The 12,965-nt window shown below is 50.1% G+C and overlaps 1 long non-coding RNA gene across 1 annotated transcript in view; it reads left to right on the forward strand.

Moving 5' to 3' along the window:
* Positions 1-7,888, forward strand: part of LOC140429748 (uncharacterized) — a 90,625-nt gene extending 82,737 nt beyond the window's left edge. Inside the window, exon 3 of the long non-coding RNA XR_011949181.1 lies at positions 7,630-7,888. This is a non-coding gene — a long non-coding RNA (uncharacterized lncRNA). The remainder of the gene's footprint in view (positions 1-7,629) is intronic.
* Positions 7,889-12,965: the final 5,077 nt, after the last annotated feature.

Raw genomic sequence — 12,965 nt, forward strand, 5'->3', positions numbered from 1 at the left:
AAGCGGAGAATGGCACCTGCCACAATCTCCATCCCTTCCCCACCATTCCCATGCCTCTTCCTGTCTATGGTTGAACCAGACTGGTCCACAATCTTGGCATCCAGTCTGATCTTGAGGTGAAATTCTCGCCTCTCCAGCACCAAAGTTACCGCCTTCCACCGTCACACTTCCTCCTAACTCGGCCATTCTAATAGTCTCCTGACTCCCAGCTTCCATAAACTTGAGCTTATCAAAATCTCTGCAGCCTCTATCTTAACTCATACAAAGTCCTATTCACCCATCATCACTTTGTCACCTCTCCTCTTTAATACCTTCCTCTGTCCCAGCTTTTAGTAGCCATTCCTAATGCCCTCTTCCCTTATTCGATGACAATTTTTGTCAGGTTACTCTCCTGTCGAGCACTTTGGGGTGTTTTATGAAGTCAAAGGAGATACATAAATCCAAGTGGCTGTTGTTGCTGCTGCCTTGTGTTTCTGTTGAGCCTTTTTCTTTAGAAGTCACTCTTCACAATCATACCACATTTTGTCTCAGTTATTTATCTCCACCAGCCTTCACTGCAGAATGCGCTTCATAAAATAAATAATCACAACACAAAAGTCTATACCCATTGGACTAATGTCTGAATATTAATATGAAATTCCTTTATTTTAAGTAAATGGACACGGCACAATCTTTGAAGCCATTTTAAAACTTCACTGTTGACTGATTTAACTTGTGCAAAAATAGCTGAATGTACACAGGGTGTGCTGCATGTTGTATTATTTGAAGTACAGAATCCAAACTATGGGAGACAGGGGATGGCAATTTAGCACAGTTACGCAATTCTGCAAACAGAGGACAGAGTACACGGTGCTTTACTGCACTGAGTCGATGCTATCAACCTAATGGTACGTTATCAGTGCGAAAATATAGTCTGGTCATTGTATCCAAACACTAACAATCCTGTTGTTTACATAATGCTAATGATCTGGGTGCCTGGGTTCAAATCCCACCACAACAGCTGGTGGAATCTAAACTCCATTGAAAAACCTGGAATTTAAATCTCATCTCAGTAAAGGTGACCAGGAAACTATCATTGATTGTCGTAAAAACCCAGCTGGTTCACTAATGTCCTTTAGGGAAGGAAATCTGCCATCCTTACCTGGTCTGGCCTACATGTGACTCCAGACCCACGGCAATGTGGTGGACACTTAGCTGCCCTCTGAAATAGCATAGCAAGCCACTCAGTTCAGGGGCAATTAGGCAATGGGCAACAAATGCTGGCCTTGCCAACAACATCCACATCCTACGAAAGACTAAAGAGAAAAAAACATTGACAGCCACTCCTCAGACCATGGGCAGAATTGTCTGGCTGTTGCAATTCACTTGTCCCATCGACAGTGCACCCCCGCCCCATGGGTTTCCCGGCAGCGTGGGGAGGCTTCAGTGGGAAATCCCATTAACAAGCGGTGGGAAGAGAGAATACCGCCTCTAGCAAACGGCACCATGCCGAGTAACACATGGCTGGGGGCCCGGAGACTCCAGCCCCATATAACATTAAGATACATTTGGGTGCGATGTGCAGGCCACGTTGTGCCCAAAAGGCGACCCGGCATGGCAAGTAAATGCTGGGAGATCCCTCTTCCGGAATCTACCCGGCTCACCACACATTGCGAGGACAAACACAATCTCATGAAACTTTGCGATCTGAATCCCGCCCATTGTGGGCTGGATCACTATTTTGCAAATCTGCATATTAGAGTGAGACAGCTCGTATCACTCTAATATGCATTCCCCAAGGTTAGGATCTAACTCCTTCACCTCGGAGACCTTGGGCAAGTGCCGTTCAGTGCTGGTCCCACAAATGGGGGCCAGATGGAACAGAACTTGTGGAGGTCTCCAAGGGGATCAGAGGCCCCCCCAGGTGCTTGACCTCTGAGCAGGATGGCACCCGGGCATTGCTAGTACCACCTGGGCACCTTGGCAGTGCCACCTGGGTGCCAGCTTGGCAATGCCCAGGTCGCACTTGCAGGAGCACTGGCAGTGCCAAGAAGCCTGGCTGGGGATTAGGCCTGGTGGGGAGGACCTCCTTCTAGGTGAGTTGGAGCTTTGGGGGATGGGGTCGAGAGATTGAGATGCCATTTATAAATAGCATCTCTCTTCCTGCACCTCAGTGCAGGAAACGGGACTGAGTGCAGCCTCGGTGGGGCGTTCGTCGCTGAGGCCCCAAATTGAAACAGAGTTCTGATAGATAGTGTGGTGTTTTTCGGGACTGCAAGTGCTGGGAAGCACCCGGCTAAACACACTCGCGTTCCAATTTGGTTAGATCGTGCCCTTGATCTTTATCTGCCAACTCCCGGCTAACCATAACCTGCGGAGAATGTACTGCAACCTGTCCGTTGTAACAATCTGTGTCTTTCTGTGCACCCAGCAATCACCAGGCTCAGAGTTTACCTTTACAGTTGTGCCAGCTACATCTTGCGCTACACCATGTAAATATAGATAAAAGCCAATGACCCTGACAATTTGATCTAATCTTGGGTTTAACACTGCCATTATCTTGCAGCATTGGGGGCGGGATTCTCCGAAATGGAGGCAGAGTGTTCGCGCCGTCGTGAACGCCGTCGAGGTTCATGACGGCGCGAAACGGCCCCTATCCCGACCGATTCAGGGCCCGATAATGGGCTAGGAGCAGCGCCGCGTCATTTACGCGCGCCAGGCCTTGGCGCCGCGTAAAGGCGGCGCCGCATACATGACGCGGCCGGCACCGCATAACTGGCGCCAACCCGCACATGCGTGGTTGCCGTCCTCTCCGAGTCCACCCCGCAAGAAGATGTCAGACGGATCTTGCGGGGCTGCGGAAGAAAGGAGGTCCTCCTTCAGAGAGGCCGGCCCGACGATTGGTGGGCACCGATCGCGGGCCAGACCCCATTTCAGGCCCCCCCCGGTGCAGGATCCCCTCTCTCCCCCCCCCCCCCCCCCCCAGCGTTCCCGCGCTGTTCCTGCCGGCAGCGACCAGGTGTGGACGGCGCCGGGGGGAACCCGCCGTTTTGGGCTGGCCGTTCGGCCCATCCAGGCCTGAGAATAGCAGGGGTGCCGGAGAATCGCCATTTTGGGTGTCTCGGGCGATTCTCCCCCCTGCGCCGCGCGGATGTCGACGGGGCCATTCTCGCCGCTTGGCAGAATCACGGGAGGGCGTCGGACCGGCGTCGCGGGAAAATTTGGTGACCCAGGCGATTCTCCCAACCGGCGCGGGTGTTAAATGTCTCTGGTTGAGCCTTTGGGTAAAGGTGTGAGCATGTAGTGCTCACTACTGCTGGGATATTCAATAATAACACAGATTGGAGCTGAACATTGATTCCGATCTGCAAATACATTGCTGCTGCACTTTTAATGCTAACTCTTGGTTGCTAACACAACGTTAGGATTAGAATAAAAAACCAACAAGTGTACATAAATACTAGAATTTCCACCAACAACAAGAGAAACTGGACGAGGTTAATGGACAAGACTTCTTTTATTTGAGCAGCAGTACTCTGAACAGAGTAATATATGAATGTTACTTCCCTTAACATTCTTGCACAGGATGTGGGCATCAATGGCTGGGCCAGCATTTATTGCCCAACCCTAATTGCCCTTGAGAAATTGGTGGCCGTGATGAGCTGCCTTCTTGAACTGCTGTAGTCCCTGAGGTGTAGGTGCACCCATTGTGCTGTTAGAGAGAGAACTCCCTAACGTTTTGGCTGTTAGCCCAGCAACAGTGAAGGAGCAATGATTTGTTTCCAAGTCAGGATGGTGAGTGACTTGGAGGGGAACCAGCGAGTGGTGCTGTTCCATGCACCTGCTGCCCTTGTCCTTCTAGATGGTAGAGGTCATGGGTTTAGAAGGAGCTATCAAAGCAGCCTTTTTGAGCTACTGCCATCCCATTTAAAGGGGTAAATATCCGAGCGGAGATAGCGCTGGCCAGAATTCTCCAGCCATTCATTGGCAGCGGGATTCTCCGGTTTCCCAGCAGCATCCACCTCCCGCGGGTTTCCCGGCGGCATGGGCGGCTTCAATGGGAAATCCTAATGACACTGGCGGAAGCAAAGAATCCCACCGCCAACAAAGGTGCGCAGCCTCCCACCACTGAGAAACACCAGCTGGGAGGCCAGAAAATCCCGCCCAAAGAGTGTCATAAATGTCATAGAAATTACAGTGTAGAAGGAGGCCATTCGGCCCACCGAATCTGCACCGATCCTTGTAAAGGGCACCCTACTTACACCACCTCCACCCTATCCCCGTAACCCAGTAACCCCACCTAACCTTTTTGGACACTAAGAGCAACTTACCATGGCCAATCCACCTAACCTGCGCATCTTTGGACTGTGGGAGGAATCCGGAGCAACCGGAGGAAACCCAGGTAGACTCAGTACAGACAGTGACCCAAGCCGGGAATTGAACCTGGCACCCTGGAGCTGTGAAGCAATAGTGCTAACCACAGTGCTACTGTGCCGCCCATAAGTGACCCATAGTTTAGCAATACCTCCCTGTAGGTTCTCCTCCAGGCCAGAGGAACAGCAGGAGGTCCAGTTCCCCAGTGGTGACAGCCGGAGGCCCTCCCTTCTGCACCACTTTTAATCAACGGTGAGCCCATTACTTAACATCAGCTACACTCTGGTCTCCGCCCACTCCACCATGGCCAATTCCATCCTTGAGGTCCATTGCCGGGAACTGCTGTTGATACAGCCATGAACACTCCACAGTGATCCTGAATTGGAAGCCTTCACCCTCAATCACCTTTGACCTTCCCTCCCTGGCCCTCAACCCTCACTCCGCCATCTTTGCCCTGCCTATGGTAACCTTTGACGCATTCCCAACCCCCTTGACCTGCTAACATTGAGCCTCAAGCTTCTCCCAGGCACAATAGGACTGTCCCCTGTTACCCTTGACTTTTCATTCATCATCCTCAACCTCCCACTATCATGTTTGCCCTTCCCTATGTTACCCTTGACTCTCAGGACTTTACCTTCCCTTGAGCATTTGATCTCTCCATATTGACCTTCACTGTACAATCCAACTTCTTCCCTCTGTTCCCCATGAGACTTTGTAGGTTCCCACCTCTCTCCTTCTGTCAGCCATGCCCTGTTCCTCTTTGACCAACACCATCCAACCTCAGTCATCAATGCTTCCTCTCCAGTAGTTGAAAGAAAAGAAGATTCTACTCACAGCAAACCCACCAAGAAGACGACCCTGCTTGCTGCATGCCATGCTTAAGCAGTCATGAATCTGAAGGTACGTGTTTCTCAGTCCACTGGTGATTCAATTGGAAAGGTATGCTTCATTCTGGTATGGTTGCTTTGTAACGAGCATGCTTGACATGACAATGTATTAAAAAGAGGTTCCGGTGGTTGCCATCAATCTGCCTTCAATCCACCACCAAGCTGATAGCATAGTTTCATTTCATTGTTTGGGAAACTGACCTTTGGCCTCCTGCACAATTAAGTGCCCCCACCAACCTCATTTCCCATTCCCGGGAGCACAACAAGAGTCTCAACCTCCAACAAAACTTCTATTTTGCCATCAATGAGGAGGAATGCAAGAGCAGCTTGGAACAGTTATCTCTCTGAGTGCTGTCATGCGTGGCACTCTTTAAACATATCTTCAGTATGATAGCTGAACCGCTAATTCAAACCAAGGGCAGGATTCTCCGACCCCCTCCGGGCCCCCCCGCCAATTCTCCGGCCCGCGATGGGCCGAAGTCCCGCTGCGGAATGCCTGTCCTGCGGCGAGAATCAAACCACCTCTCTTACCGGCGGGACAAGGCGGCGCGGGCGGGCTCTGGGGTCCTGGGGGGTGCTGGCCCGCGATCGGGCCCACCGATCCGCGGGCGGGCCTGTGCCGTGGGGACACTCTTTTCCTTCCGCCCTTGCCATGGTCTCCACTATGGCGGAGGCGATGAGACCCCCTCCACTGCGCATGCGCGGGGATGCCGTGAGCGGCCGCTGACGCTCCCGCGCATGTGCCGCACGGCAAAGTAAGTTTTGCGCCAGCTGGCCGGGCACCAAAGGCCTTTCCCGCCAGCTGGCGGGGCGGAAATCAGTCCGGCGCGGGCCTAGCCCCTCAAGGTGAGGGCTCGGCCCCTCAAGATGCGGAGAATTCCGCACCTTTGGGGCGGCGCGATGTCGGACTGATTTGCGCCGTTTTTGGCGCCGGTCGGCGGACATCGCGCCGATTGCGGAGAATCCCGCCCCAGTTTTGTAATTTTATTCCAACTGTCAAACTAGTTGGCTGCATTGTGCTCACTGCTGAGTGGGCAGCTTGAATTGCTACCACAAATTTGGGGTCGATTCTCGGGTCCGGCAGCCGCGTGCATGTCAGCCGCGCACCATTCGATTCTGCCTTCCCGCCGCTTGTCAATGGGATTTCCCATTGTGAACGTCCCACCCCACCGGGAAACCCACGAGCGGCAGTGCACTGCTGGTGGGAAAAGTGAATGGCAATGACTGGAGAATTCCAGACGTTATTTGTAAATCAGAAATCCAAGAAATATCCACCAGCTGAAAACCCCCCAGCTATTTGGCACAAAACAGTGAGAATAAAGATAATGAAAAGTACATTCCTACTCGTGTTTAATTTAGTATTTCTTTTTTTATTCTTTCACGGGATGTGAGCATCGCTGGTTAGGCCAACATTTATTGCCCATCCCTAGTTGCCGTTCAGGAGGTGGTGGTGAGCTGCCTTCTTGAACCGTTGCAGTCCCTGAGGTGCAGGTACACCCGCAGTACTGTTAAGGAGGGAGTTCCAGGCTTTTGACCCAGCGACAGTGAAGGAACGGTGATATACTTCCAAGGACAACTTCAGAGATAAGCTCCAGAACTGTTGTTAATTGTCTGAAATAAATGTCCTCCTGGTTTCATTTTTCGCACAATTAGACGATAGTTGCATCGACTATATTTACATTGCAGAGAGCAATGGAGATTGGGCCAATGAATATATTCAAGGTTGAGCGAGACAGATTTTGATCTGTGAGGGGGTCAGGTTTATGACAGGCAGGGAAGTAGAGTTACAGCCACAATCAGATCAGCCATTATCTTATTAAATGGTAGGGTAGGTTCGTGGGGCCGAATGGCCTACTCCTATTCTTATTTCTGATGTCCTTATGTTTCTCTGTTCTTAATTTCCCACTTAGATAGCTCACTTGAGCTCTGTGTGGGCAGATCATCTGCCATCTTTCCCACCTCTGGCAAGATGGAAGGAATATGTCAGACATGCCACCTTGCGGTACCATTGAGCCAACCTTCCCGCCATACGCTACCAGAGAGTGTGGCGAAGGCAGGTTCAGTTGAGGTTTAGAAGGATAAGGCGGGGGAATGGCACTAAGTAAATTGCTCATCCAGGGAACCAGTGCAGACACAATGGGCCGAATGGACTCCTTCTGCACTGTAACAATTCCGTGATTCTGTAAATATATTTACCAGCTGAAAATTTACCTTGCAGCATTTTCTGAGGTAAATCTGTCAGGCCCATCCTCATGAGGACAACCAGAATGTGACCCCCTCACTGCCAAACTTACATTTCCTGCTGCTCACAGGTTGCTGTGATGGCTTAAGCATTGAATGTGATCTCTGGAAGGAACCTAATTATCGTAATGAAGTGTTTTTGTTCTAGGACTAGGTGCAGAAGCCACATAATTAAGGAGACAAGCGCTGAGTAATCTTGAACACCATCAGCAAAGCGCCACTTTAAATATTCTGTGGGCTCCAGTGACAATTTACCCGAGTATAGGAACGAGAAGAAACTTAATTATCTGATAAAATCAAGACGGGAAAGTCTGCCGTTCCACACAGACAAAGAACACTGTTATGAGGGTCGCACTTGGTTTTGTTGCCTTTGCTGTTATTAAAAGGTTGTAAACCTGAAGCACAAATCCTTCTTGAGAGTTCTTTGTAAATTACATTTACAGTGTTGCAATTTTGCTAAATATACTAATTTCAAATTGCAAGTTGCAATTTTCTTTGTACAATCTTATTATGGATATGAATTGGAATGTGGAAACATTGCTGGGAGATTATTTCTCAAACATGCAGATCAAACTAAAGGATTAATTCAAATTATTGCCATTTTTATAACCACTCACGTCTACTGTTTTACTTGTCTTTTCCCAAGGTCTGAAATTAAAATATTAATTTTGCCTTGTAAAAGATAATCCAGTAAATACATTGTTTCTGGGGTGTAGCATCTGCCAAATTATTTTTATAGCTAAGTTTAACTTTTAAAAATGACTTTGTTTATTTTCAGTCGCAATTGTCTAACTCCTCCTGATAATAACGACCCTATTCAGAATATTATCTTATCTTATACTAGTCCTTCTCACGCTCTGTCCTTAATTTCTACACCCCACCGCCACCCCCACCCAATCCCATTTCATGTCCTCAATTATTCCTTTCACATTTATTGTCTTTCTTTTTTAATATGTTTTCTTGGCTACGGGATGCAGCAGCATAGAAAATAGGAGCAGGAGGAGGCCATTCAGCCCTTCAAGCCTGCTCCATCATTCAACATGATTATGGCTGATCCTTTATCACAACAGCACACTCCATTTCCCTGTTCACTAATTTCACATCACAAGAACTTTCATTCATACAGCACCTTAATGTTAAAAAATCCCACGTTTACAGGAGCATTGTAAGGCACAATTTGACATTTTTTTAAAATTTGTTCTTGGGATGTGGGCGTCACTGGCTGGGTCAGCATTTGTTGCCCATCCCTAATTGCCCTTGAACTGAATGGCTCGCTAGGCCACTTTAATGGGGGGCGGAAGTTAAGAGTTAACCTCATTGCTGTGTGGGTCTAGAGTCTGTTGCTGCTAACGTTAGCCTTAGTTTAATTGCTCTGTTCTATCACCTTTGCTCTTGAGTCGCCAGGTATCTTTCTGATACCGCCACCTGGTTCAAGTCCGAGTAATGATCAATAATCCAACACACCGTTTAGTAAGAGTTAAATCAATGCACATTTATTATATACAGTAATCAATACTTATCCATAAATTCTACGTCTACGCTACTTCCTACAACTAACAGGCCAATACTTAACTTTGGAAATGGCCCACCAGGTCAGGGAAACGAATGGCCTTTCATTTGGGTTCTGAGCCTGCGGGATTCGAAGCTGGTACAGATCGATAGCTAGGAGCGCCTATCTCGTAGCGAGCGTTGAAGTAAGACTTACGATTTGAGCGGCTGTTGCAGAAGGTCAGCAGAAGGGTCGCAGGAGGGTGGCAGAGAGGAGAAGGGTCAATTTGAACTTGGACTCTATTCTTATAGTCCCCAGGGGCCTCCCGCCTTTCGGAGCGGACCCTGTACCTGGTTCCAAGTGATTGGACTTCGTCCCAATCACTTGGTTCGATATTCTCCAATGCTGGAGCGATTCCTTGATCGATGGGCGGTCTTGGGATGAACGTTCACCTCCCTTTCAGTAGGCTCCTGTTGGCGCCGAAAAGTCTGGGTTGGCTTTATGTCTAAAATGTTGCACATTGTTCCCGGGGATTGCTCATTAATATTCAGATGGCTGGTGTTTTGTTGTGCTGATGGCTGCAGGTATCGATCTTGTCTGGCCTTCCCAGAGGCGAATACACAGTTTTACCTGCAGCTGCTTGTTTTAGTCCTGTTGGCTGATTTTCCCATCAGCCTTTTCCGTTCGCCATTTTAAATCGGGGTTGGCCATTCTAAATCTGGAGTTAGCCATTTTAACTGGCTACAAGTCACATGTAGGCCAGATGGGTAAGAAGGTCAGAATTCCTTCCCTGAAGGACATTAATGAATCAGATGGGTTTTTATGACAATCGGCAATGGTTTCATGGTCATCATTCGACTTTAAATTCAAATTGCACTATCTGCCATGGCAGGATACGAACAACGAGATTCCAGAGCATTACCCTGGGGATCTGGATTACTAGTCCAATGACAGTGCCACAATGCTACTGCCTCCCCTGAACCACCCAGGTAATATTAGGAAATATGTGAATGAGGGTTTCAGCAACAGATAGGCTGAGGCAAGGGCAGAGACTCAAAATGTTTCAGAGGGAAAAATAAACGGTCATAGGGATGATGTGAACATTTGGTAGGAAACTCATTTTGAGGTCAAATAGGACACCAAAGTTGAGAATAATGTGGTTCAGTCTCTCAGGGAAAAGGATAAAGTCGATGACAAGGGAAAATAATTTTTGACAAGGATCAAAGATAATGGGATGGATTCTCCATTTCAGTGGCTAAATGCTGGCTCGATGGAGAATTCACGGGCGTTTTACAACCCCAAAATTGGCGGCGACCCCTCACTGATTCCGGGACTGGTGAGGGGCTAGCAGTGGCACCAGGTGAAACTCCCGGCTCCTGCGCTGAAAACGGCCGGAGAATGGCCGGGCCGGACATGCACGGCGACAACCTGCAACGGCCGTGCTGTACAACATGGCGCTGGCCGTGCACGGACCCGACCTTCCATCCGCGACCCCCCAGCCCAACCCCTGGCCAACCCCCACCAGTTCCCCAGCCCTCGTGGAAGCCCCACCAGCCAGCGGCACAGATCCTGGACACAGACCGCAGCCGCCACACCATGGGCGTCATTCTCCGACCCCCCAGCGGGTCGGAGAATGGCCGTTGGCCGCCGTGAATCCCGCCCCCGCCGGTTGCCGAAGTCTCCGGTACCGGAGATTGGGTGAGGGCGGGATTCTGGCCGCGCCGGTTGGCGGGCCCCCCCGCTCAATTCTCCGGCCTGGATGGGCCGAAGTCCCGCCGAGAAATTGCCTGTCCCGCCGGCGTAAATTAAAGTACCTATTTACCAGCGGGACAAGGCGGCGTGGGCGGGCTCCGGGGTCCTGGGGGGGGCGCGGGGCGATCTGACCCCGGGGGTGCCCCCACTGTGGCCTGGCCCGCGATCGGGGCCCACCGATCCGCGGGCGGGCCTGTGCCGTGGGGGCACTCTTTCCCTTCCGCCTCCGCAACGGCCTCCACCATGGCGGAGGCGGAAGAGACTCTCCCCACTGCGCATGTGCGGGAAACTGTCAGTGGCCGCTGACGCTCCCGCGCATGCGCCGCCCGGGGATGTCATTTCCGCGCCAGCTGGCGGGGCAACAAACGCCGTTTCCGCCAGCTGGCGGGGCGGAAATCCCTCCGGCGCCGGCCTAGCCCCTCAATGTCGGGGCTCGGCCCCCAAAGATGCGGAGCATTCCGCACCTTTGGGGCAGCGCAATGCCCGTCTGATTGGCGCAGTTTTGGGCGCCAGTCGGCGGACATCGCGCCGTTTGGGGAGAATTTCGACCCAGGTTCCCGACCGCTGAAACCACTCGTGTCCCGCGCGGTCGGGAACTCAGCCCATCAGGGGCGGAGCATCGTGGGAGGGCCTGCCGATGATGCGCCAATGCTATTGCAACGCCGCGTGACGCGATGAAACCATTTTGAAGGTGGCGGAGCTTGGCTGACCGGCGTCAAACCGGCGCCAGCCCCGATTTGGGTGTCGCAGTCGATTCTCCGCATGATCGGCGATTACGATATCGGCGTTGGGGAACGGAGAATTCTGCCCAATTGATTGGCCTTTCCAGCCTTTCCTGCTGGTGGATCTTCCGTTGGAGAAATCCCGCCCAATAGCTTCAGTCTTCCCCATATTAAATTGGAGGAATTTTCATAGCACAGTGGTTAGCACTGCGGCTTCACAGCTCCAGGGTCCCAGGTTCGATTCCGGGCTTGGGTCACTGTCTGTGCGGAGTTTGCACATTCTCCCTATGCCTGCGTGGGTTTCCTCCGGGTGCTCCGGTTTCCTCCCCCAAGTCCCGAAAGACAAGCTGTTAGGTAATTTGGACATACTGAATTCTCCCTCTGTGTACCCGAACAGGCGCCGGAATGTGGCGACTAGAGACTTTTCACAGTAACTTGGTTGCAATATGAGAAAACGGAGCGGGTATGGAAGGGACCATAGGCAGAGCCCGAGGGCAGCAAAATATACATGAAATTAATTAATGGAAGGACAGGATAAACCTTTCTGTACAATAAAGTAAATTAACGCGGTTAAGAAAAATGTATATAAATGTTTATAAATGTGGAAAATGCCTATAACAAGATTTCAAAAAAAAATTATGACTGGATATTGGACAAGCAATCTAACAATTTAGAGATCGTGAGGTTGTTGAGCAAGCTGGAGAGGAGGTGGTATTATCAGTGTACATGTGAAAATGGTTGGTAAGTTTTCAGATGGCGTTGCTAAAGGACAGCAGGTTGATGAGAAGGAAAAGAGAGCCAAGAATTGTTCCTTGGGGGACACCACAGGTAACGTACTGGAGCAGGAAGAGAAACCATTGCAGGTTATACTCTGGCTACTAACTGGGTGATAAGAATGGAACCAAGCAAGTGCAGCCTACCCACCTGGTTGGTAGCGGAGAGGCATTGGAGCAAAACCTAATGGTCAACTGAGTCAAAGACAGCAAACATGTCAGGAAGGAGAGGAGCTTACCTTTGTCACAGCCAACTAAGATGTCGCTATTGACTTGCAAGAGCCATTTTGGTACAGTGGCAAGGGCAGATATCTGGTTGGAGAGATTCAAGGACTTCCAAGAAATACTGGGTAAAAGGTAATGCCAGTGATTCTGGTTCTTGGTGTAGGGTATAATACAGCTGGCAGGAATCCAAAAATAAACTTACCAGATTCATTAAGACTGCACAGAAATAGGAGTAGGCCATCATGCCTTGTCTGTTCCACCATTCAATCAGATCATGTTTGATCTGTATTTTTCCTCCATTTACCTGCCTTGGTTCTAGAATCCCTTAATATCCTTGCCTATTATTATTATTATTACTAATAAAAAAGTAATCAATCTCAGTTTAAGATTTTTCCGTTCACCCCAGCCTCACCAGCATTTTGGGGAAGAGAGTTCCAAATTTCTACTGTGTTTTGTCGGGGAAAAATCCCTCCAAACATCACGATCCCTGAATGGCCTAACTCTAATATCAAAGTTGTTCCGG

Source organism: Scyliorhinus torazame, chromosome 1 (assembly GCF_047496885.1).
Source record: "Scyliorhinus torazame isolate Kashiwa2021f chromosome 1, sScyTor2.1, whole genome shotgun sequence".
Taxonomy (NCBI): domain Eukaryota; kingdom Metazoa; phylum Chordata; class Chondrichthyes; order Carcharhiniformes; family Scyliorhinidae; genus Scyliorhinus; species Scyliorhinus torazame.